The sequence below is a fragment of the Lontra canadensis genome, unplaced genomic scaffold, assembly GCF_010015895.1.
Source record: "Lontra canadensis isolate GAN:19392208 unplaced genomic scaffold, GSC_riverotter_1.0 scaffold19, whole genome shotgun sequence".
Taxonomy (NCBI): Eukaryota; Metazoa; Chordata; class Mammalia; order Carnivora; family Mustelidae; genus Lontra; species Lontra canadensis.
The window spans coordinates 3,599,248-3,624,502 of NW_022631013.1; the positions used below are offsets into that span (position 1 = coordinate 3,599,248).

Genomic DNA, 25,255 nt, shown 5'->3' on the forward strand with positions numbered 1-25,255 from the left:
CACTTGAAGACTAGTAATACGGTTTTGGGGAGAGCAAGATGAATTCAGCCAAAGATTTTGAACTCTCTAGTGAGAAGGGAGGTCATAGATAGGAAGACCAGGAAGAAGTCTGCAATAATCCGGGCAGGCAATGATTAAACCCTGGATGAGAACAGGAATTATTGATTGTCTAAAGGGGGAATGGGTGGAGGGAGTTAATTTCCCTTGCTTCTTCCTTACTTCAGACAAATAAATCATTGCTTTCACCTATACGTCTGAAGAAAATACATCATGAGAAAAGTAGAACTATTGGTGGTTAAAAAAAAAAAACTTGAGGTATAAAAAGTTAAATGCTGCTAGAACTGAATTTGTAAAGATAGCTATATAAACTTAAATTATTAATTACTAAGGCCAACACTGATTCCCGCATTGCCAGATCCTGCTGAGATTTTGAAAACCAATATGTTTCTGTCTTGAAGGGTGTTTGAAAGAAACTGGTTAACCTAAAAGGCCTTGAGATGTTAGGGGAATTACAGAAGAGAGACTCTGTAAATCAATACAATTTCTTCAGCAAATACTGTATCAAAAAGAAGGACATTGAATTCAACATTGTCAGCAATGGAGATAAAATCATTTGTATCCAAGGAAGTGTAAACAGCCTCAGACTAAATAGTTGGCAGCACAGGAGGAAATTGAAAGGGGCTCTCGCCATACCACACCCGCACAGTCTTTGATTCAGTAGGAGGCCCGTTTACAAAGACAAACTATTGGTTTGAAGGATGACCACCCCCTCCAATGCCTGCTTTTAACACTTAGCAGAAAGCAGCCTGTGCTTTCCTTTTGGAATAATAAGAATGTTTCACGTCTTTCAACTAGTTAGTCCAACTGGTTAAAGGATTAGGATGATCTACAGATAGGACACAGGAATGACTTTACAGATAGGACACAGGAATGATGACAAAGCTTAAACACCTTCAATGACACAGGTCATTATCACAGTGCCATTTAAATTATGACTCATTACAATCTTAAGAGTCTAAAATCGCTCCAGAATTGAATAAAGAATTCCCAAAAAAGAAAATCAATGCTAACATTCTAGAACACTGAAGAATTTGCAGCATTTATGCCAGCTGCCACAAATCCTCTACTCTCTCCAGCCTCAGTTTCCTTACCTTTAAAACCAGGAAGAAAAACCTTATGATCTGGTGGAGATCTCTATTCATGTATTCAATTACTATGTGTCCATGTTATTGTGAACCCATCCAGCTCCTACGTCAGCAAAATACAAGTGTAGAGCTTTACCTCTTTGCAAATGTCCCTCCATTCCCAGGTAAAGTCAAATGGAATGTCCTAAGGAAATGCCAGGAATTCAGTATCTGAATCTAAATGAGGAAGAAAACAGAGGCTTAGGTTAAAGAGAATGAAGAACTAGTCTATCAATTACTAAGTGTTTATTGGTCATCAACCATGACATACCCAACAGTAAGGCATCACAGGGAGTGTGGAAGAAAGTGAACCATGGTTCCTGCCTTCTGGAAATCAATACTCTGGCACTCGGAAAATAAAATTACTTCTTAAAACACCAGAGAGTCCCATTTGAATATAACATCTTTGATGACTCTTGAAGTCATACATATATTTTTATCTCCTACCACTTGGTTTGGTTTGAATTACACCTGGGAGTTAGTTATTAAACTAAATAAGGTAATTTTCTCCCCTATCCCCTATGACTACTTCTTGCCAGCAGTTTTTGGTGCCAAGTTACATTAGGAAGTATAATTAATAGGATATAAATTCAATGATTGGTATATTAAACTGGTACTTTCCTCATTGCGTATCCTGTACCTTTTTCCTCACGACAGCTGATGTTCATGAGCTTTCCATTTGAGTTTATTTACAAATCATATGACATTTAGAAGCCTTGGGCTTCAGGGCATGAAGGTTTGTGTGCTCAATCAGCTCTTCAGATACCTATAGGTCTCTCAGAAAAGACGGACTTCTCAAAAATCCTCGTAGCTTACTCTGATTCCCAGATGGTAAGCAACACCACTTTCATTGCACCAAAGAGGAACTTTCTTTCCAAGGTCTACCATAGAGACACTCTTTTCCTCTACCAAAAACCTACTGTTGTTTTTCTATCAGAAATTATCACTTCAGCCACCAAAAGAAATCTTCTCCCTCTTTTTATATATAAAATAATGGAAGCTATGGGAGTGTTATCTATCTCCCATTTTACACCAGAAGTAGCATTTTTTTTTTTTAGCTCTTCAACTGACTTAAGCTCTTAGCTATTTAAAGTCATAATTGCTGAGCATTCACTGAGCTCCTCCAGAGAATATAGGAAAAACTAAATAACATTCAAAATAATCCCTATCCAAGATTAGAAAGCTGATAATAGTATTGTTCCAATCTCAAATTCCAAAGAAACAAAAGCAATCATAGATTAACAGTTCACGTGGAGAAAGAAAAAGACAAACCCAGAAACTAAAATAAACTGGTTTGCTCACTTTTAATCACTATACAAATACAACAGTATTACAGACGTTTCAGAGGTTTATTTTAGATGTTTGTTTATTTATATTTTAATTTTAAATTTACTGGAACTTGTTAGTAATAGACCCTAAAATCCAGCTATGAAATTAAAATGTGAGGTCCCTAAAGAAGATAATGTCAATGACAAAGGAATAGCCCACAATATTCTGAAGATATTTTACTGTTGATCTTTTATAAGTCTAATGCTATGGTGGGCAAATATTGGACACTATATTACAGACAGGGAAATCAAGTCTGTGAGTATCAAGTATGTTTCCCAGAGGCCAATCATTTAATCATGAGAAGAGCAGAGCACAATTTAAGACTGAAACTTTAAAAACTAAACAGTTCTTCAGGAGACTGAGAAAACTGATGATATTTGATGAACTAGCAGTTCAATGAGGTGAAGGAAGAGCAGGAAATATTTAGTATGTTCAAATAAAAACATGCTATGACATTTTGGCAATATCACTCCAGACGTATGGTAAACTGACCAGCCCTGAAATTGATCCATATATCTTGTGTATAGATCATTAAAAAAAAAATCACAGTCAAATAAATGATATGCTTGCCTACTCACTTATCTCTGATAAATGCAAAAGGCCATTTCATACGAGACAATGATAGCTATTTCCCATAATGCTTACATGAAAAGATTACAATTTTCCCAATTTACACTGTTTATGTCTGTCACATCTTGGAATACAGAGTTTCACGTTCTCTTTATGGCCTCTGCAATGTGTCTGCTAAAAATTCGAAAGAAACTAATACATCCTAGATGCTACTATATTTCAAGTGTTACTCAAGGCTCAGTACTTGTGATCTCATTTACTTTTTGCAAAAATTCTATAGTGTAATTAGTAACCTAATTTCACTAATGCAGACTCTTTGGTCAAAAATGGTTGATGATTATACCAAGGATAACTCAGATGAAAGTTGTGGAGTTAGAATTTTCAATCAAATACCTCACTTTATATTGCGATGTTGTATTACATCTGGGTTCCGGAATAAAAATATAATTATTGTCCACTGTCTGCATCTGTCCTGGGGGCATGAATTCATAATATTTAGGCATGTTTCTTTTGCTGAATTATGCCATGGCCCAGAGAATAACTCCAGGAAAGTCACCAACAATCTTTTGGACCAGATCCAATAAATGATATAAAAGCTGTCATTTCTGTATTAAATTATACATGCTAGATAACAGAGTCACACACATGCATACAGGTTTTCGAACTCTAAGATGTCCACAAGGCCTTCCATCCTGCAAAGAACGAGAGCAATATTCAAACACTATGGATGCAGATCTCTGGAATCCAAAGACTTGAGCAGAACCCCATATGTCATACACTTCCTACCATGTGGCAGTTGAAGGGATTGGGGGACTTCTGATCAAAATTCTTTTTCTCCAAAATCTGATACCTAAAAAGTCCTCCCTCTTCTACTTCTTCCCAACCTAAGATTTAACCCCTAATTGAAGCCCTTCTAGGGCAATACCAAGATTGCTGTCATCTACCCAGGGACCTCTTTGCTCTCAATTCTTTTTAAGCACAGAATGTTTATACCCAATGATCCATCACTTCCTCACACATCGTCTTCTACAATTATCTTACGACTTTCTGTTACTATTTCTTTTGAACTTTTTGTATTATTAACAGCATTGACTGTCTCAATGGTGGTCACAGTTTGTGGCCTCCCTGTCTATATCAGGTATCCAAAGTCACTCAAAATAAACATCCCCTCTAAATAAAAACGTGATTATTACTCCAATATGATTTCAAGACAAAGTCCTTCTTGACAAATCCTTCCAATTGGAAGGCTGCCACCTCCAAGCCACTTCTTTACACATATTCTGAAGCCACCATGAGTTGACACTAATATACAATGCATATCAGTAGACAGGTTATTGATGAGCAATACTGACTTTCTCAACGAGGACAACAGTTGTGAAGTACGCAAGAGGTTTTCAAGCTTTGATATATGACTTGACAATGTGATAGAATAACCTTACACAATATTAAAAAAAATAGACCACTTCCTTTTGTTTCCTTCCCTCTTGTTGGCTCATCTATGTTCTCATTTGGGATACACTGAGATTATGTTAGACCCTTAATAATTTTAGGTCTTTCTACTATTGAGTCATTTTATTTTTTTAAAAGGATTTTATTTATTTACTTGAGAAAGAGAGAGAGAGAGAGGACAGCAAGAGAGAGCATAAATAGGGGGAGTAGTAGGGAGAGCAGCAGGGAGAGAGGGAGAAACAGGCTCCCCACAGAGCAGGGAGCCTAATGTAGGGCTCAATCCCAGGACCCTGAGATCATGACCTGAGCTGAAGTCAGATACTTAGCCATCTGAGCCACCCAGGAGCCCTTGAGTCATTTTAATATGGAGAATTTTTTGGTACCCTAGGCCATCTTCTTTGATGCTTGCCTCATCCTTCCTTTCTGGGAACCCTTAGTAACCCTGCCACTGGCTGAGTTCATTTGTTGTGTGATTAACATCATGCAAAAATTTCCTATTCTGTTCCCCATATATATGTTTGATAGCAATTACAGTTAAAGTGACTTATCTTTATTGTTGTTCCTTTACTTTCCTTCCTGTACTTTTAATTCTGTTTGATGTCAGAAAGCCGTTTTTCCTGGAGACTTTTTTTTTTTTTTTAACATATGTCTACTCGTTTCTAAGGCACCGTGAGACCTATTTTTATATTTTATTTTATCTTTCTTCCCTGTGAATCCTGTGTCACACATCTGAGCAGTTAGATAGTTTAAGAGTTTCTTTTCTGGGTTGATATTTGCTTTGACATCAATGGGAACTCACATGTGCAAATGAAAACTCTTCTATGGCGAGAATCTTCTTTTAGGACCCATCTGGGTTAGCCAGATAAGTCTGAGAATGGTTTTATATCACTCCAGAAAATTCAGCTGTTCATTACTGCTGTGTACTCTGAGCAGATTCGTATAGGAATGCATTAACAATATTTAAAAACATTTCATACTATCATATGAAAACATATCTCCCAATTTACCAGTCTTTATATAATAATTCCTGTATGACTCTTTAGAAAGTCCATCATTACACAAGATCTGCACAACAATGACGTGATGTAGTATAGGAACACAGTTATCTTTGCCATTGTTAGGTAAACTCACTGAGGTTAATCTGTTAAGACCAGATCATTTTATCAAGACAGTAAAGGAGAGAACCAGCACTAAAATTAAAAATGTTTTAAGGGTGCCTGGGTGGCTCAGTGGGTTAAGCCTCTGCCTTCAGCTTGGGTCATGGTCTCAGGGTCCTGGGATCAAGACCTGCATTGGGCTCTCTGCTCGGCGGGGCCCTGCCTGCCTTTCTGCCTACTTGTGAGAGAGACTCTGTCAAATAAATTTTTAAAAATCTTAAAAAAAAATAAAATGTTTTGATTACCAGAAATATAAAGAACAAAAGATGTTGAAATGATTTTTAAAAGACCATAAGAACTGCTTCTGAAAGCCAATTAAACCATTATACTGATAGAACTGAAATGATTAATTTACTTTATTCATTATTTACATAGGCATATATACTAGTATTTATTCAACAAAGATCTATTAATTATCTAATGTATGCCAGAAACTCTGCTACCCACAGGAGAAAATGCAGTGATAAATAAGACAAGGCTTGTTCATTATGTGACAAAGCAGAATAGTGTATAAAACGCTGACTCCTAAAACAGCAAATTTGGGTTTTATATATCCAGAAGCAAACTAGACATTGATATATATCTCTGCATCTTCTATTTTCATAATAGTCATGTGACATGGCTAATGTTTTATGTTAAACACAAGAACAAATTAGTCACAAAAATATATATCCAAATACATGATAGAAAAGTAAATATTGCTTTTTTATTTTGTGGTAATTTAAAACCACAAAAAGAGTTGCAAAAATAGATCAAAGATATATGAAATGTCCAAAAAAAAGATAAATTAAAAGAGAAAGTAGATTAATTGTTCCTTAGGTCTGGAGGTAGGACAGGTTATGGAGAAGAATAGAGAATAACAAATGAGTATTTGTTTTACAATATCTCCATTGACAGTTCACTTGTGTTCCCACACCAACATTTGTTATCTGTATCTACATCCTTGGGTTTATGTTTATGTATCTGTGTCCATGATTATGTTAATATCATATGTCCTTTCTAGTGTTTAGGTTGGGAGGGAGATGGAGATGAAGGTCTTACCTGCCATTTTTATCCCATCCCTTCACTATCCACTCTTGATTTTTTTTTTTAGATTTTTATTTATTTATTTGATAGAGAGAGATCACAAGTAGGCAGAGAGGCAGGCAGGGGGTGGGGGGGGGAAGCAGGCTCCCTGCTGAGCAGAGAGCCTGATGCAGGACTCGATCCCAAGACCCTGAGATCATGACCTGAGCCGAAGGCAGAGGCTTAACCCACTGAGCCACCCAGGTGCCACCCACTCTTGATTTTTAAACTCAAATATTCTCTTCTCACCAAGAACAGCAAGTCAAAGATTGTTCTTAGGGGACCCCTGTCAGTGAAAACACTTCATATATCAGAATGCCTCCTTTCAGGTACACTCCTCCAATTTCAAAAAGTGTTCATGACATGTACAGACTCTATCTATTAGCTTCTACAGAAGGTCTCCAAGCCCCCACCATCCATTCCACTCTCCCTTTACTCAGACATATTCTCTCATGAAACCATCTCATTATGTAACCATACTCCTAAGGAAATGTTTTTTCGTTGGATGTCCTTTTTAGCATTAAGCACAATTCTTTCATGAAGATGTTTGGAAACAAGAAATTCTTTCTTCTGTTCATTTTACATTTTGGAATGGATAAAATTGACCATACCACCCACTATACCATTTTCTTTACTAACCCAGATATATTGAATATATGACAACTGATAAGAGATTGTGATAGTGTAATATTTCCATCTTTCCAAGCCAACACAGTTTTATGGAGAAAAAATTGCAAATACTTTTCAAAATATCAAATTAGGGGTATTGCCAAGGTTGCTAAGACCCATGTGAAATATGTAAACTGAGGCTCGGGTTTCAATTTTGTATTATTAACAAGTTCAGGGAAGGTTAACTATAATGATCCTTTTCAAATATCTTCTTCTGGTCATCCCAATTGCATACATAATAATCCCTAACCTGTTTCAATTCAAAACGCCCTAAAAAAGGTTTCTAATCTTAAGATAAACTTTACTTTGTAGTAAGGAATTTATTGTTAATATCACCATATTAGAACCCATCAAAATTAAATTTGCCTACCTAGGAGTCAACTGCCCAGAAAAACTATCTGTAGTCCCAAATAATGATAACAAAACAAGCCTTTTTTTTTTTTTTTTTGGCTTTTGTCTTTTGGGCAGGTAATATCATTATCAGAAATTCTATTGGTCGAAGGATTAATTATGTCTTTTAAAAAGAACCCCTTCAGGGCTTGACCTAGTGTGCTCTTATTACTGTTCTATATAGAACTTTTATAAATTAGAATGTATGGTTTTCAGGCTTCCAAAAAGCAGTTTATTATATAAATAGAGAAGATCTATGAAAGGCAGGATAGGCACACAGCAGCCAGAGGTCTCATAATTCTGAAACACTAAGCTGCTTCTGAAAGCACCAGAACTTTACATCCTGGGCTGTTCAAAATGATGACCATATATAGTAAAGAAAATATTAAAAGAGATGAAATTCTACCCCTATATTCTAATTAAAATCAATGCCATATATAATAGATATCTATAATATTTCCTGTCACTAGAACATTTTAAAGTTTGGATATTTAAAGTGCTAAGCTATTGGGAAAATTTATTTATCCAGAATGATTCATGCACAAGTACTCTTGTTAGAAAATATGTTTCTGCAGTCAACAAAACAAAAAGACAACCACCAAAATGGGAGCCAATATTTGCGACTGACATATCAGATAAAGGGCTAGTATCCAAAATCCATAAAGAACTTATCAAACTCAATACCCAAAGAACAAAGAATCCAATCAAGAAATGGGCAAAAGTCATGAACACACATTTCTGCAAAGACGACATCCAGATGGCCAACAGACACATGAAAAAGTGCTCCACATCACTCGGCATCAGGGAAATACAAATCAAAACCACAGTGAGATACCACCTCATAGCAGTCAGAATGGCTAAAATTACCAAGTCAGGAAACAACAGGTGCTGGTGAGGATGCAGAGAAAGGGGAACCCTCCTACACTGTTGGTGGGAATGTAAGCTGGTGCAGCCACTCTGGAAAACAGGATGGAGGTAAAAAGTTGCAAATAGAGCTAGCCTACGACCCAGCAATCAGACTACTGGGTATTCACCCTAAAGATACAAATGTAGTGATCCAAAGGGGCACGTGCCCCCAAATGTTTATGGCAGCAATGTCCACAATAGCCAAACTACGGAAACAGCCTAGATGTCCATCAACAGTTGAACTGATAAAGAAGATGTAGTATACACACACACAAATACATATACAATGGAATACTATGCAGCCATCAAAAAACCCAAAATTTTGCCATTTGCAGTGGTGTGGATGGAACTAGAGGATATATTATGCTAAGAGAAATAAGTCAATCAGAGAAAGACAATTATCATATGATCTCCCTGATATGAGGAATTTGAGAAACAACACAGAGGATCATAGGGGAAAAGAGGAAAAAAATAAATGGGACAAAACCAGAGAGGGAGACAAACCATATGAGACTCTTAATCTCAGGAAACAAACTGGGGGTTGCTGGAGGGGAGGGAGGTGGGAGGGATAGGGTGGCTGGGTCATGGACATTGGGGAGGGTATGTGCTATGGTGAGAGCTGTGAATTGTGTAAGACTGATGAATCACAGACTTGTACCCCTGAAACAAATAATACATTATATGTTAATTTTAAAAAAGCAAAAAAAAGAAAATATGCTTCTGTTATTATTTCCATAAAGTATAATTGTTACAGTTTTCAAGGACACTTTTCTCAACAGATAATCTTATGAAGTACATGTATCATGTCTTTGTATAAGAAACAAATCATTCAATAAAGTCACTAACCAGTGATCAAAGTCAAACATAGGAGAGAATTATGTGTCAGAGATGTTGTGTATCCAGCACTAAACCAATAGAGAAATTCAAACCTATGGATTTAAATTAAACACACACACACACACACACACAGAGAGAGAGAGAGAGAGAGAGAGAGGGAGAGAGAACTCAAATTCAGTCAAAATGGACAATATTGTTTGCTGGAATCAAAACGGTTTCTAGTCCTTTAGATCCTTAAATACGTATTTTTAAAAAGTCCCAAAAATGTTTGATGTTCCGTGATAGAAGAATATAACAGAATTGAGCCGGGAAGAAGGGAAAGAGAGGTTAATTCTACATGGTGACAGGGATGGTTAAAAATGCTATTTGAAATAGAGACTATGCTGAATCTTGAAAAAGGAGACAGGGTCATCAGACACAAATAGTTACAAAAGGAAAAATTTACTTGAGGCATTTAATGTGTGTTTAATATGTGTTTTCTAATGTATCTTTAACGTTTCAAGGAAACCTTTGAAAGAATGAGTGAGTGAATGATTGTTTGCATGGGGGCATGGAACTGTATCAGTAAAGTCAAGGACATAGAAAACATTCTGAAACATTAACAAACTGTCCATCAATCCAGTATGATGGAGCCTGGATTATGTAGCAGGACATGGTGAAAGGTAAAGATTGTGATATAGGCAGGGCTGAATGATAGAACACTTCTGTGACAGTCATCTTTTTGAGATCACAATGGCAGCAATGTATAAGGAAGACTGATTTGAAATACCACTTAAGCTTTCAAATTGATAAAGTTCTTTTTATAACTGGAATATCTAGTATTAGCACAGCTGACCAGTATTTGGATGGAGGAGAGTGGTGAAATCTTGGGAAAACGCCCATGTAAATGGGAAAAGATTGTCTAATTCTCTATAGTCATACAAAGTGACCAAGATGTAATAGTAAAGCAGGTCAAATACTGACTTGATATGAGGGTTGAAAGTGGAAAAGTAGGTTAAGGTAGATCAGTAAATTAATGGTGTCAAAGCAAACATTGCACTACACAAAATTAAACAAACGAGGAAGAATTTATTCAAGGCCATTGCAATAAGAAAGAAAGAAACAAGAGCTCAGTCTGAACTCCTCTGAGACAAGAGGGATCCTAGATTATCTGTGTTTGCTAATTGGGTGAACCCAAAGAAAAGTTTGCTTTTTCGTATTTCCGTAACAGGAGATAGATTGACACTTTAGAGCAAGTACTGGAAGAAGTTAGGATTTCTCCTCCCACCGGATGCTAGGGGGACTATCTCCTTTGAGGATATATATCAAAGGGATGGCTCCCAATTCCTGGAAATAGACATCAGTGGGTAGAAAAGCAGGTAAGAGGTATTTTAAAAGATTGACCTCTCAAAGAGGCACCGAAAGAATTGACAGTTGCAAATTTTCTTATGTAGATGTTCTAAGAAAAGGAAAGTCAGGAAGCTGGCTAACTTCAGTCAAGCTGGGAGGAACAGCAAGGTCCTCCGGGTCAATGGGAAGAGAGTGACTAAAATGTGACACATGGAGTCAAGCTTAAGTGGTAGAAACAGGGGAAACCACCAGTGTAAGTGCTGGATTGGAAGATAACAAAAATATCAAGAAATTGGGTGTTTTTAGGAGGTCTAAAAACAAAGTATATAGCTAGTGAAGGACTAAGAGAGGTGAATGTACAGGAGATGGCAGAAATGTTGATACATTTCTATACTGCAATTCAACCATTTGGGGATAAGACTATTTTCAGCATCACCCAATGATATGATGCGTGAGTGAAAGTATTAAAACCAAAAAAGAGAGAAACTGAGGCCAAGTTGATTTATTGTAATAATAAGAGATTTTTGGTTTATTCATTGGGCTAAGCATTTTACATGTAACTAGCTCTAATCCCACATCTTGGAAAACACGGCCAGATAACTTTTCTCTCATTTGAACACACTCTTGTAAACTGGTACCGTTTGAATTCTGGTATAAACTAGATGTTCTGGATTGTCACGATTTTGGAGTGTCTGTGGCTGTCTTAATACCTTTCTTTGGTTTTTGCTTTATATTTTTATTTCTATTCTTATGGACAGACTGTTAGGGCTTCTAGCTCCTTCCAGATGCCTTTCTCAGCTCTTCTAATGGGCTCTTTGAATCTAAGAAATAAAATAGGCTTGTTGAATTTTAAAGAGACCGGAAATAATTAATACTTATCACTGCTAGGAAGTTGAATGGGAGTGGGGGGGCAGCAGCGACATTTACTATAAATACTTCGTTATATTTGGAATTACTATAATAAATCTATAATTTATTTAAATTGAAAAAAAAACCTTTTTTAAAAAAATAATATAGGTTGACTGCTTTAAGGACTTTGCCCTGACAAAAATTAGTGTCAATATATAAGCTTTATGGCTTTCTTTCTGACTGGCCAGAGGCCTTCTTGGTGGCCTTTTCAGTTTATCAGTGCCCTCTAGACATGTGAGGTGGCCAAGATTTTCAGTTCTGAATACGTGGGCATTGTTACATGCCTACATTTTCTAATTTCGGAAGACAAGAATAGTGAAAAAAAATTCTGAGATTCAATAGGTTCAATTATTTAGCAGTGAAGTGGTCAAAAAGCCCACTGCAGCCGATTTTGATGTTTTAGTGTTATTTGCACTTGAAAAATGCTTTCTCTTGTCATCACTAGGGACTATCTGCTCTTCTCATATTATGCAGAACAAGATCTCAGTCAGAATAGGGAAAAACATCAATTATTAATTAGACATAAATTATTCCTAATCTACACACAATGCCTAATCCCTGGTTCACAGAAATGCAAATTGTGCTTCAAAAACAATATGTTAACAAGTCATTTGTCTGCAAAAGACATGAGCCCAAGTTCAATATAAAATACAGAACAAATACTTCAAGCTCATTTCAAGGAATATGCTGATGGAAGGTTATCCAGAATAGCAAGGAAACGGAAAACCAGGCAAACAAAATACCCACAAGGTGAACTTGCTTTCTGGTGCATAAAAAACAACTCGTGTGTCTACTGTAGCCATTTTTCAATTCTACAAAAAGTTGAGAACTGGAAAAAGGTACTAATATATGATTCACTATGAATTGTAAAAATGGTAAATAAGTAACAAAGGAAACAATGATGGCTTTAAGAGGGCCCCAAAATGAAAATCCTCTGTGTTACACATAATTGTCTTCTCATGGTCCCTGTGACCTATAACATACTCAGAAAGCATGGTTAGGATAAAGCCCGTTCCAGACAGGCGGGCTCATGCCCTGTCCCAAGCATGCGCACTGCCTACTCTCATCTCCAGTCTGCTGTTCTATGTTGATTTTCTAGTCACTTTTTTCATGCTTCCCATTAAGCATTTCCAGTCTTCCCCATTCCAAATTCCTCTTTCAAAGACCTGTGACACTGATTTTCCTAGAGCTTTCACCTAGCCCTCTACACAGGCATCACTTGCTTTGAGCAAGTTCTGACATTGCTTCGCCTTTTTTTTTTTTTTCCATTAGTTTCAGAGAAGGAATTTACTGTTTCACCAGTTGCATATAGCGCCCAGGGCTCATGACAAAAGTGTCCTCCTTAATATCCATCACCCAGTTATCCCTTCCCCCAACCCACCTCCCCTCCAGCAGCCCTCAACTTATCTCCTAGAGTTCAGCCTCTCTTAGGGTTTCCCTACCTCTCTGTTTTCACCCTATTTTATTTTGCCTTCCCTTCCCCTAGGTTCATCTGTTTTGTTTCTTAAATTCCACATAGGAGTGAAACACTGTTTTGCTTTTACAAAAGACCTACATCAGTACCAGTTTTCATTAACTGAAAGAAATCCAAAGAGGATTTTCAGTTTTATGAAAAAAGAGCAAAAAATGAAAATAGCATTCAGGGGGCACCTGGATGGCTCAGATGGTTAAGCCTCTGCCTTCAGCTCAGGTCATGATCCCACGGTCTTGGGATGGAGTCCCCCCCCATCAGTTTCCCTCCTCGGCAGAGAGCCTGCTTCTCCCTCTCCCTCTGCTACTCCCCTTGCTCGTGCTCACTCTCTTGCTCTCTGTCAAATAAATAAATAAAATCTTTAAAAAAAAAAGAAAAGAAAATAGCATTCAGTACTTGTTTGGTGCTGAGACATTAAAAAGGCAGTGCGCACCCAAACGGCGACAGTAACATCACCCAGGTCCTTTGCAGGGGATCTCCACTAAGCATCTCAGCATCAAGCTGCCGCAGCTATGAACTGTGTCTGGGAGCATGTGTGCTCTATCTTATGTCCATTTATTTTGTGCAAGATGTGTACTAAAGTATCAGAAAGCCTGTGAGAGTTTGTTTTGTTTTGTTTTGGTTTTGGTTTTTTTTAGGTCTAGGAATGCTCAAAAAATTTTCCATATAGATTAATGCTAATTGGTTCTTTGCTTTATGCCATGTTCACTTCCAAAAGGTTTCGTAGAAGTACACTTTCAGACACTAAGGGAAACCTGTACTCTGCTGAATTACAAAATAACACTTTCCTGTAACCCTTGAAGATTTCTGACTCCTGAAAAGAGATATTTTGCATCCTTCCAAATTTCAAACACAGAGCTTTGCATGTGGTGTGGTTGGATCTCTGTCTACTTCGGTGATCTCAGAATTTGCTTAGATCCTCAACACAAATGTTCTTAAAAATCTATTTTTGATCATAATTTGTTTTATCATACCAGAATCCCCATATTCCATGTGTGTACTCTGCTTTTCACTAACAGTGTTGGAATTTTCCCAAGCACATAATAAGTTTTCTATGCCTATAAAGGCACCTCTAACCCAAATGGAACCCCCAAACTCAAGTTCAAAGGAAAAGACCTGTCACCTATGTCACTAAACAGTCCAGCCAGACTCCTTTCCTCCTCTGCTCTGTCCAATTTCCCCAGTGCAATTGCCAGTACAGTGATGAATGCACAAATGGGAAGAATGCAATACTGCACATGATTGATTGCTTGGCAAAAGGAGAAACCTACAGAAAACCCCAAGCTGGGAACTTATTTTATATCATTCCCTGTTGCTGCTCAGTCGTGAATGCTGCTGTGATTCATTTTCAACACTTTGAAATCTCTTGGTGTTTGTAACATGTTCTGAACCAGATATAAATTGATTGCTCAGCCCTACCTTTTTTTTTCAATTGAATTTTTATTTATTTTTTTTTTTTTACTAACGTTTAGCAACACACTTAATATTGCTTACATATAGCTTTTATTTCTGCTCGGGGCAAGGGTGGGGGAGATAGTTTTGCCTCAAGAAGTTTATGTAATTTAAGAGAGCATTGTGTGGTTTCTGTAATATAATCACTTTTCCTTATGTGTTAGAGAGCATGGCTCACTGAAAATGTAAGATAACTATATATATTTTTGGAATTGGATTATTCTAGCACATTTTTTAAAGGAATATATAGGTACTAAAACACATAATGTAGTTTAGAAGTACAAGCTTTGGTCACCACCAGGAGATGAGCTATAAAACAGAATGGAGCCAACTAAGATTTCAGTAAGTGTGCTTTGATATGTAAATGCACACACTCTATCTCTCTTCAGGAGGAGACTAGCTTTCAGTGTAGGACAGTCTATTAAAAAAATATTGCTCATTCAAGCATAATAGATGGTAATCATAGTCCACTAAATGGTAAGACAACATATGAATTTTCTTTTCCTAATCAAAGGACCAAATATTTATTGGTTTGGGTTTTGGCTAATTGTACCACATGCAAGAAATCCGTTGCTTGTTTCACATATGCTCCAAACACACGAGTCTTAATAAGCAGTTTAGGATTCAAAGGCCCACTTGGTAAAATCAGGCCTCGTTGACATTTTTGCTTTCCAGAATTTTAAAAGACAGCTTGCTATCTTGCCTAAGTGTTTCCTCTAGGTAGCAGCCTATTAATGCAGGAACAGATTGCTTATTCCACTGGTAGCTGGTAGGAATCAAGCAATTTGTAAAAGGATTTCTCCATAGATAGCTTTGTTCAAGCATGAGTTCTTTAGGTGAAGAATTAGGGCAATATGGCTCCTAGAGCCCCGGGAACAAGCATTCTATGTTACTTTAACTTCAGTCATTAAATGTTTTTTAACATAACATGTTATTCCTCCCCTTCAATGGCCAGATATATTGTGGCCACATCAGGTATGTTATGAACCTAGAAAGTGTTGAGCTGCAGTTACAACCTACTTAGCAAAGAAAGTACTATCTCAAACCTCTATATAGGTTCTCAAAAAATCTAGAAATGATTTGTCAACACATTGGACAGCACAGTAGTATCGCTTTCCTTTTCTGAACCAGAATGAGGGAGTGTCTTTGATATCTGTTATGGACAAATACTAAGTTCCAGTAAGTGCAGATTCTATTGGTAGTAAAAATCCTGCAAATCAGCATATACTTTAAAAAAAAAAAAAAAAAAAAAGAGCCTAAAGCATTTTGCCTCTTCCTCTTCCCCTATAACATATATATTCCAGGCAAGTCATTTAAACTCTCAGAACCCCATTCATCTAATTTATAAAATACAGAAGCTAATATCTATTTCATTAGACTTAAATGAGATAACACATAAATTATATAATATCACTAAACACTAACAAGCAAATAAATGTGGTTTTACTGGTTTAACCACAAAGATCCTGAATCCTCCAACCTTAGGGGGTCACTCTGTACTTTAAAGGGTTAGAACCACTTTGTGTTTATTGTGGGGGTAGGAGTCCCAGGGCCATATTTTTCTACTGGGTTTATAGAGGGGCAAAAGGGCTGGTTTAGGATCTTCTGAAATCTCACTCTGTATTCACAAAAGCTTGATTTTAAATATCAACCGTAGCTTTTCTCAATTTCTGAGAATTCTCTTTCTCCACCCCATTTTATACCATCATCAAATGAATCTTGCTTCATGTGTTTCCCCTAAATGATCATCTGCCAACAACACAAGGCTGTCCTCTGTATTATCTCCACTGAAAATTTGCGGGTAATGAAAAGTAATTATAGCAGTAAGCAAAATGCAACTTTAAAACAAATGACAGGCATAACCATTCCTGGAAATGTATCACTCAAGAAATATAAACAATGTGATGCCATGTTGGTGTGGCTTTCTCTTTTTCCAGACATGTCTTTCTTCTCTTCTCTAGATCTTCCAAATCTATTTCCTCTCAAATTGTAATGAGACAATTCGTATTGTTATTTAAGATTTTATTTATTGGGGTGCCTGGGTGGCTCAGTTGGTTAAGCCACTGTCTTCAGCTCAGGTCATGATCTCAGGGTCCTGGGATCGAGTCCCGAGTCAGGCTCCCAGCTCCACAGGGAATCTGCTTCTCCCTCTGAGCTCTCCCCTCTCATGCTCTCTCTCTGTCAAATAAATAAGTAAAATCTTTTTAAGAAAGATTTTATTTATTTATTTGACAGAGAGAGAGACCACAAGCAGGAGAGGAAGAAGCATACTCCCCGCTCATCAGGGAGCCCAACACAGGCTCAATCCCAGGCCCCTGAGATCAGGACCTGAGCCAAAGACAGACACTCAACTCACTGAGCCACCCAGGTGCCCCAAGACAATTCTTAGATTCCTGTACTTCAGTGCAAAAAAAGATTTTTCTTCTGAAATTCATCCCTATGGATACATTAAACATCCATGTACTCCTTTATATTTCCCAGCCTTCTATGCAGTTAGACTGAAGTCATGTGACTACTCTTGCCAAATGGCTGTGAGTAGAAATGATGAGTTTCCTTTTAGGGCCAAAGGACCTTGGAGCCAATGTCCCTCCTCTCTCTCTATATTCCCTACCAAGTTGTCCTTGAGGACATGAGTTCCAGATATAGATTAAAACTGAACATGTATTAGACCTTGTGTAAGCAAGAAATAAACATTGTTTTAAACCACTGAGATTTGAAGTTTTTATTTGAACTTATTACTAATATAATTCTGTTCTGAGATTAGTCTTCTGGAAAAGACCCAATATTCACAGACAAGAATGTCTATTGACCTGACTGCATGAAAAAACAAAACTCTCTAAAAGAAATTATCCAATAGTAGTTACTTCAAACTGCTCAAACTGCAACTGTCTTTTAAAAAATCTTAAAATTAGTATAAAGAATTATTAATGGGGTGTCTGGGTGGTTCAGTGAGTTGAGCATCTGACTCTTGATGTCAGCTCAGGTCATGATCTCAGGGTTTTGGGACTGAGCCCCGGGCAACAGGCTCAACACTCAATGGGGAGTCTACTTGAGATTCTCCAACTTTCCCTCTGCCCCTCCCCCTACTCTCACACTCTCTTTTTCTCTCTAAAGTAAGTATATAAAGCTTTAAAAAAAAAGAATTGTTAATGAACATCATTTTCATCCTCTCATTAAGTTTCAGAAAGAATTTGCATTGGGCATAAATAAAATTTATAGTGCTTGATACACCTAGGTGACTCAGTTGTTTAAGTGTCTTCTTTCATTCCACTCAGGTCATGATCACAGGGTGCTAGTATTCAGTCCCACATTGGGCTCCTTGCTCAGCAGGGAGCCTGCTTCTCCCTCTGCCTGTCACTCCCTTTCCTTGTGTTCTCACACGCTCTCTCTCTGACAATTACATAAGTAAAATCTTTCTTTAAAGATTTTATTTATTTATTTGACACAGAGAGAGAGAGAGATCACAAGTAGGCAGAGAGACAAGCAGAGGGAGAGGGGGAAGCAGGCTCCCTGCTGAGCAAAGAGCCCGATGCGGGGCTCCATCCCAGGACCCTGAGACCATGACCTGAGCCAAAGGCAGAGGCTTAACCCATTGCTACACAAGGTGCCCCAAACAAAATCTTAGAAAAGAAAAATCTATAGTTCTTTTCTTCTGAACATGTTACCTAGAACAATTCAAAACAAAGAACAAAAAATTAATACTTTTGTGTTATTGATAGTGACAAAATTCTAGGTTGTACTTTTTAAAAATTTCCCTGTTTAGGAGGAGCTTATCAATTCTGTAGAAAGACCCACTGCTCAGGTGATACCAGTTCGTCCTTTGCTAAAAAGCTTTCATCCCAAAAAGACCCATAGGGTGCCTGGGTGGCTCACTGGGTTAAGACTGCCTTCCACTCAGGTCATGATCCCAGGGTCATGGGACGGAGCCCTACATCGGGCTCCTTGCTCAGCGGGGAGTCTGCTTTTCCCTCTCTTTCTATCTGCCACTCCCTGTGCTAATGTGCTCTCTGTCAAATAAATAAATTAAATCTTTTAAAAAATAAATAACAAAAAAGACCCATGAAGACAGACCTGGGTAAAGGAACATGAACTTAAAAGGCAAACTGATTTTAACCAGTAAATGTCCCCAATCACTCCCAGGGACCTAAAAGAGGGGTAGACATTATTTTTTATAGGCACCGACACTACCATTTTGTTATGTGAAGAAATGTAGTTTTCTCATGAAGTTGTCCCCTCAGAACATTTAACTGGACATGGAAAAGCCCTATACGGAAGTATTCACACACATAAGAGTAAACACAAATCGCTTTGTGTGTGATGTATTCTGTTACATTATTTTGTAAACAAACAGAAAACTGTGTCTCTATATCTCAGGCCAAAAGAAAAAATGGGACAGGACTATGAATAGCCCTTTCATGGAAAATTAATTGCTAATGGCTTTTAACCATGACAAAATGCAAATTAAAACTGCCCTGACATGTCATTTCTCTCCTGTCTCAGTGTAAAAATCCCAAGTTTGACAACATAATTTTGAAGGAAGTTGTTGAAAGACTAGAATTCTCACACCTTATCAGTGGTCATTAAAAATGGTACAACCTTTATGGAAAGACATTTAAAAATATCTACAGAAGTGTATACTTATTTGCATCCTAATTTACAACTACCTTTAGGAATTTGTTAAAGATATATTGAAAATTATTAAGATATATACAGAAGATTATTCCATGCAGCATTACTTGAAATGGCACACAAATTGGAAACCCAAATATTAAAAATTAGGGGACTAACTGGGTAAAGTACAACATGAGCAAACTGTAAAATAAGATATGACATGCCATCGCAATAGGATACAGTTTTAAAAAGAAATGAGGAATTTCTCGCCATATAATTATGGAACAATCAACATTGTGTTAACAAAGCAAGGTGAAGTACACTGTATGTCATGAACTACCATTTATCTATGAGGGATATTTACATCTATGCATTTATTTATTTTAAAAATAATAGAAGTATGAGATTTGTTGAATGGTCTTATAGGGTAAGTAAAAGAAATAGGGTAGAATGGGCAAAGAATCTGAACAGACATTTTTCTAAAGAAGATAAACAAATGGTCAACAAACAGATGAAAATAGTAATTTAACACCCTTAGCCATCCAGGAAATGCAATGAGAAAACCACAATGAGATACTGCTTTACAACCTCTAGGATGGCTATATTTACAACCTCTAGGATGGCTATAATCGAAATACATATACCACCAAGTGTTGGAAAGGAGGTGGGCAAACAAGAACACTCATACATTGCTGGGGGAAACATAGAATACTGCAATCACTTTGGAAAACAGTCTGCCAGGTCCTCAAAAAGTTAAACCTAAAGTTACCAACTGATCCAACAATTCCACTCTGAGGTATATACACACAACAGAAATAAAACTTATGTCTCATGCAAAAAAAAAAAAAAAAAAAAAAAAAAAAAAAAAAAAAAAAATATATATAAAAAAAAAAATAAAAAATAAAAAAAAAAAAAAAATCAATGTATGGTATTCTACAATTATATATAAATATATATATATATATATATATCTCTACAAATGTTCAGGGCATTATTCAAAATAATGAAAGAAATAACCTATGTCCATCAATGGCAACATGGAAAAAAAATGTAGAATACCATACATTGAATATTCAACCATAAAAGTGAATGAGGTAAGTACTAAACTCTGCTACAACACAGTTGCACCTTGAAAACATTATGCTAAGTAAAATAAGCCAGACACAAAAGGCCATGTTATAGGATTCCATTTGCACAAAATGTCCAGAACAGACAAATCTATAGACACAGAAAGTATCCTAGCACTTAACTAGGACTGAAGGAGAAGAGGGAAAGGGGGCTGACTGGACAACTGCAAGCCAAGGGATAGAAACTAGACTGATTCTTCAATGTACCATATTTGAAAGATGTGACACTGGAGTCATGCAAATTTTATGTATTTTAAAACAAAATAAACACTTTAAAGTAGACCATGAAAATTAAAATGGAAAAAAAAATGCCTTATTTTACACTCATTTGTAGGAATTACCCCAACATATTTAAAAGACAATCATTTGTAACCACAGTTAGTAATAACATACTACATTTTTTAAAGTTTCTACGAGAGTAGATCTTAAAAGTTTTCATCACAAATTTTTTTTTTAACTTTGTAGTGATGCATGTTAACTAGACATACTGTGGTGATCATTTCTCATTACATACATATATTGAATCATTATGTGGTACAACCTTAAACTAATATAATGTTATATGTCAATTATATGCCAATTTAAAAAGATAATGATTTGACAAGTATACCCAGTAGCACATTTTAAAAATAAAGCAGCACAGAAAAAATTCTTAAGCTATCTTCAAACATCATATTGATGGTACTGTAATTCTCAGGTTATTATGTATGCATTTTTATATAAATAGAACTGAAAAGTACATTGTTCTTGGGAGACTGACATTTTAGATAGGAAAGAGGAGGTACAAATGTAAGATACAGGAGTAAAGCAAAAATCTTGTAGTCTTGAATTTGAATAAGATTAGTATGAACTCACTATCTATTTTCCTTTTAAAAAACTTCTAGTTTTCATATAGTGTGCAGATCTCCAATATTTCCCACTACTCATGTCTACACATCTGCATAATTGCCTTGAGTATGAGTGAAATCTGTACTGTTTCTCATTAATAGAATATTTCAAAGGTTACTGGCTGTTACTCCCTTGATTAGGTTATATGGCAAACACAATGAAGTTACTCTCAAGATTACATTATTTTGTGGGAGACTGCATCAGATTTAGAGATTATTCTTGCTCTCTTGATGAAGTAGGTGGCCATGATGGAGACTTCTCGTGGCAAGGGACTGAAACCCTTTCTAGAATGAGAAAGCAGCTTCCAGCAAATAGAAAACAAAGGCTGGTGCCTTGAATCATACCACTGGAAAAAAAATGAATCCCAATAACAAGAACAGGATTTGGGCTTGAAAGTATATTCTTTCCCAGGGGAGGCTCCAGATGCCAATACAACCTGGCTATCACTTTCACTATACCTTTGTGAGTCCCTAAGCCAAACACAAAGTCAAGCCAAGCAAGAGACCCAAGCTGCAGAAACTATGATAGAAGAAAAATATTGTTTTAAGCTGCTAAATTTGAGATTAAACAGTAATATAAGACTAATGTCTCTAATTTAAAAAAAAAAATGTCTAACTAGAAATGGGCACTCTAACATACAGCTTCAGACTCTTAATTTGTCCCTAAAAAAGCTAATGCTTTTTAAAGAAATGACTAATTACACAAGTGGAACAGGCGATGCATGGCTATAGCCAGACATTCAGTAGAAACTGGGGCAGATTCACCCCATATTCCTAGGTCTATGGAAAAGAAAATGTAAGTATGATGAGAAAAGGAAAGTAAGGTATCAAAAGTACCAAACAAAATTAAGACAAATGAAAAACATCCTATCTAACATGAAAAATCCAAAGTGTGAGCTTAACAGCAGATTAGACACTGCAGAAAAAAAGATCAATGAACTTTAAGATATACAACAGAATCCAACCACATGAAGCAGAGGGAAATAGAAGACTGAAAAAAATGAACAGGCCCTTGGATACAAGGGAGATAATATCAGAATCCTGACAGAGACAGAAACAGGTTTTTAAGAAATAACTAAAAAGCTTTTTCAAATTTGATGAAAATAATAAATCTAAAAATGTGAGAAGTGCATCAAACATTAAAAAGGATGAACACAAAGAAAACAACATCAAGATTGATAGGCATAAAATACTAACCTGTGTGTAAAAGAGAAACTCTTAAAAGTGGTCAGAGAAATAAGACACACTGCACATGGGAACAAAAGTAAGGCTAGTGAAGATTTATTTTCTGAAATCATGCAAACTTAAAAAAAAAAAAGTATGTGACCAAAGCAAAAAAAAAAAAAAAAAAAAAAAAAGGCAACATAAAATAATTTATCCAGGGGATATAACCTTCAAAACTGGAGACAAAAGGGATTTGGGGGGACAAACCAAAGCTTACAGAATTCATCACCATAAAAGCTACCTTATAATAAATTATAATAGAGTTCTTCAAAGAAAAGAAAGAAAATACAAGATCAGCAATTGTATCTATGCAAAGAAACTTTTTATTTATTTATTTATTATTTTTTAGAGACAGAAAAAAGGAGTGCAAGCAGGACGGGCACAGTGAGAAGGAGAGAGAACTCAAGCAGACTCCAGGCTGAGCACAGAGCCCAGGATATCTCAGTCTTGCAACCCTGAGATGAGGGCTTGAGCTGAAACTAAGAGTCAGAGGTTTAACCAACTGTGCCACCCAGGCACCCCTATGCAAAGAAATTTAGAGTAATAGAAACTGTATATGAAATGTATACTATTTTAAGCTACTACAGTTGGGATAATCATTATGAAAGAACAGAACTAACACATTTCACTATTTGGAAAAAAAAAACCTTACAGTGACTAACATATTCGTAACAGGCACCCTAATAGCCAGACTGCAGACTCTTAATTTCTTACTAGAATAAACTAGTGTTCTTAGGGGCTCCTGGGTGGCTCAGTTGTTAAGCATCTGCCTTCAGCTCAGGTCATGACTCCTGGGTCCTGGGATTGAGCCCAGAAGCATCAGGCTCCCTGCTCGGCAGGAAGCCTTCTTCTCCCTCTCCCACTCCCCCTGCTGTGTTCGCTCTCTGTCTCACTGTGTCTCTGTCAAATAAATAAATAAAGTCTTAAAAACAAAACAAACTTGTATTCCTTAGAAAAATTACTGATTAGGCAGAGTATCCGGTGTTCCTGCAGATCTGTCTCTTGTTTCAACAGTGTTTGGATGGAACAGACCCAAGGACACCCCTTCTACTAGCCTCTAACCATTCTCAACCTTTTTCCCAGTTGCCAAGCTCAGAGCCATCTTCTTAGACACCCTCTTCCTCTGGGACCAGCTAATACTCTATTTTAAGCTTAGCTCTTTATTACTGATCAACCATGAGCTTTCAGGCATATCAGAATTATTCCACCGAGGTGAAGGCCAACAACAACAACCTGATCAACATGCTTCTATGGGCTTCCTACACCTACCTCTCTCTAGGATTCTATTTTGACCATGATCATGTGGCTCTGGGGGGCACGGGCCACTTCTGTGAGTCACTTGGCTGAGGAGAAGTATGAGGACACTGAGCATCTCTTGAAGATGCAAAACCACCACAGTGGCTGCATCCTCTTCCAGGACTGTGGAAGCCATCCCAAGATGAGTGGGGTAAAACTGTGGATGCCAAGGAAGCCACCCTGGCTTTGGAGAAGATCCTGAACCAAGCCCTTTTACAACTGCATGTCCTGGGTTCTGCTCTTGCAGATTCCCATCTCTGTGACTTTCTGGTGAATCACTTCTTGGATGAGGAGGTGAAACTCAAGAAGATGGGTAACTACCCGATTAAGCTCTGCAGACTGGGCAGCACCCAGGTTGGGCTGGACGAGGATCTCTTCCAAAGGCTCATTTTCAAACACAACTAGAAGCCTCTGGAGCTCAGCAATCTTTCAGGAGCCCCTCTGACATCACCCTCATGCCAGGGCTTGTGCCTGAGCCTCTTAGAACAGCCACTAAGCAGCTTTTCAATCACCTTGGAGCTCTCTCCCAAACCATGGACCAACTGGGGGAAAAAAAAAAAGCTTTTTGCAGCAAAAACAAAGAAACAAACAAAAACAAAGATAAAGAAAAATTACTGATCATAACTCTGAGAAAGGCAAACATACATGTGTGACTATAACAATTTTCCTTCTTTTAAGCTTTATTTAAGGGTAATAAGGTAGTAACAGTTTAAATTAAAAATGTCACCTATGTATTATTTTGTGGATTATAATTTATATAGCAGTAAAACATATGATACAAAGGCAAGAGAGGAGAAATTGAAGTATGGAGTTGTAAAGGTCTTAAATGTAAAGTGGTATACTACTATTTGAAAGTAGATTGTAATTAAAAAATGCATATTATCAATCCTAGAGCAACAACTAGAAAGAATAAAAGGAGATACTGGAATTATTTTAAAAATATGCACAACAGGCTGAAAAAGAGAAAATAGACACTAAGAATAGATAAAAGTAGAATACACAAAAGAGGATAGTAGATTTAAATTCAACCATATCAATAATTACATTAAATGTAAATGTTCCAAATACTTATAAGAAGTAGAATTTGTCAAAGTGAATATAAACAAGACCTGATTGTAAATTCTCTACAAGACAACCACTATAATCTCAAGGAGTTTACTATAAAGAATGAGAAAAGCTGTATTATGCCAATAATAAAAATAAAAAATCTTTAATAGCTCTCTCTCTATATATGTATATATAGTAAATTCACATTAGAAAGAATAGACAAAATAATCCCTCAAGAGGACATAACAATTTTAAATAGATGTACATGCAATAAAAGCTACATAATACATTCATAAACATAACTGGATATTTTATCTTACACTCTCATTAATTGTTATAAGTAGAA

The 25,255-nt window shown here is 36.7% G+C and overlaps 1 pseudogene; it reads left to right on the forward strand.

The window, feature by feature from the left end:
• Positions 1-24,267, forward strand: part of LOC116869556 — a 92,550-nt pseudogene extending 68,283 nt beyond the window's left edge.
• The last annotated feature ends 988 nt before the right edge of the window (positions 24,268-25,255 follow it).